Source organism: Rutidosis leptorrhynchoides, chromosome 11 (genome assembly GCF_046630445.1).
Source record: "Rutidosis leptorrhynchoides isolate AG116_Rl617_1_P2 chromosome 11, CSIRO_AGI_Rlap_v1, whole genome shotgun sequence".
In the NCBI taxonomy this organism is placed as follows: domain Eukaryota; kingdom Viridiplantae; phylum Streptophyta; class Magnoliopsida; order Asterales; family Asteraceae; genus Rutidosis; species Rutidosis leptorrhynchoides.
In genome coordinates, this window is record NC_092343.1 from 255,585,001 (window position 1) to 255,587,500 (window position 2,500).

Here is a 2,500-nt window from a genome sequence, read left to right on the forward strand (position 1 = left end):
ATTAACTAAACTATGTTCTAGTGATTACAAGTTTAAACCTTCGAATAAGATAGCTTTATATGTATGAATCGAATGATGTTATGAACATCATTACTACCTTAAGTTCCTTGGATGAACCTACTGGAAAAGAGAAAAATGGATCTAGCTTCAATGGATCCTTGGATGGCTCAAAGTTCTTGAAGCAAAATCATGACACGAAAACAAGTTCAAGTAAGATCATCACTTGAAATAAGATTGTTATAGTTATAGAAATTGAACCAAAGTTTGAATATGATTATTACCTTGTATTAGAATGATAACCTACTGTAAGAAACAAAGATTTCTTGAGGTTGGATGATCACCTTACAAGATTGGAAGTGAGCTAGCAAACTTGAAAGTATTCTTGATTTTATGAAACTAGAACTTTTGGAATTTATGAAGAACACTTAGAACTTGAAGATAGAACTTGAGAGAGTTCAATTAGATGAAGAAAATTGAAGAATGAAAGTGTTTGTAGGTGTTTTTGGTCGTTGGTGTATGGATTAGATATAAAGGATATGTAATTTTGTTTTCATGTAAATAAGTCATGAATGATTACTCATATTTTTTGTAATCTTATGAGATATTTCATGCTAGTTGCCAAATGATGGTTCCCACATGTGTTAGGTGACTCACATGGGCTGCTAAGAGCTGATCATTGGAGTGTATATACCAATAGTACATACATCTAAAAGCTGTGTATTGTACGAGTACGAATACGGGTGCATACGAGTAGAATTGTTGATGAAACTGAACGAGAATGTAATTGTAAGCATTTTTGTTAAGTAGAAGTATTTTGATAAGTGTATTGAAGTCTTTCAAAAGTGTATAAATACATATTAAAACACTACATGTATATACATTTTAACTGAGTCGTTAAGTCATCGTTAGTCGTTACATGTAAGTGTTGTTTTGAAACCTTTAGGTTAACGATCTTGTTAAATGTTGTTAACCCAATGTTTATAATAACAAAAGAGATTTTAAATTATTATATTATCATAATATTATGATGTACGAATATCTCTTAATATGATATATATACATTAAATGTCGTTACAACGATAAACGTTACATATATGTCTCGTTTCAAAATCATTAAGTTAGTAGTCTTGTTTTTACATATGTAGTTCATTGTTAATATAATTAATGATATGTTTACTTATCATAATATCATGTTAACTATATATATAACCATATATATGTCATCATATAGTTTTTTTACAAGTTTTAACGTTCGTGAATCACCGGTCAACTTGGGTGGTCAATTGTCTATATGAAACCTATTTCAATTAATCAAGTCTTAACAAGTTTGATTGCTTAACATGTTGGAAACATTTAATCATGTAAACATCAATCTCAATTAATATATATAAACATGGAAAAGTTCGGGTCACTACACCAATGAAACTTCGGAACCCGAGAATCAATTTGTTTCATCAAACATAAGAGTCGTGCAAAATTTCGGGTCGATCCGACATGATTTGAGCACTGTATGAAAAATTATGACTCCTCAGAAAATCAATGTCTGTTCCTGTCACTTCACTTTTTGTGCAATATGTATATATAGGGGGTACCATGTCCACTCCATGCCCTGGTACCCAGATAAGGGGCCGGAAAGTGCAAGGCAATAGAGGTTGCCTAGCGAAGCCGGAGAGCGATTACGAGTTATGAGTGACCCTATAACATGAAGCCAAACACCAAGTCGTGGCCCCGAAAACCAAGTCGTGACCGAGAAATATGAGCCATGGCCTGGTCGTCACCTAGCAAACCAAGTCGCGACTTAGTTTTCTAGGCCACTGCCAAGCTAAATCTTAGTCGCGACTTGGATTTATAGCCCATTGCCAAGCTAAATCAAGCACGACGTCGTGCATTTGAAAAAATTATGACTCCTCAGAAAATCAATGTCTGTTCCTGTCACTTCACTTTTTGTGCAATATGTATATATAGGGGGTACCATGTCCACTCCATGCCCTGGTACCCAGATGTTGGGTCGGAAAGTGCATGCTACTAGAGGTTGCCTAGCGAAGCCGGAGAGCGATTACGAGTAACGAGTGACCCTATAACACGAAGCCAAACACCAAGTCGTGGCCCCGAAAACCAAGTCGTGACCGAGAAATAATAGCCACGGCCTGGTCGTCACCTAGCAAACCAAGTCGCGACTTGGTTTTCCAGGCCACTGCCAAGCTAAATCTAAGTCGCGACTTGGATTTTTAGCCCATTGCCAAGCTAAATCAAGCACGACGCCGTGATTTTGAAAAATTATGATTCCTCAGAAAATCAATGTCTGTTCCTGTCACTTCACTTTTTGTGCAATATGTATATATAGGGGACTGGGTGTTCCTGGACGAGGGCGTGCGAGCTGAGTCACTAGTCGAAATTTGTTCTCGACTACTGTGTGCCAATATACTCCATTCCCGACCGGAATTACCCCTTCTCCTCGGTGGGGAGTTCGTTTTTTGGCTTAAAAAAGCCTAAAAGCGGG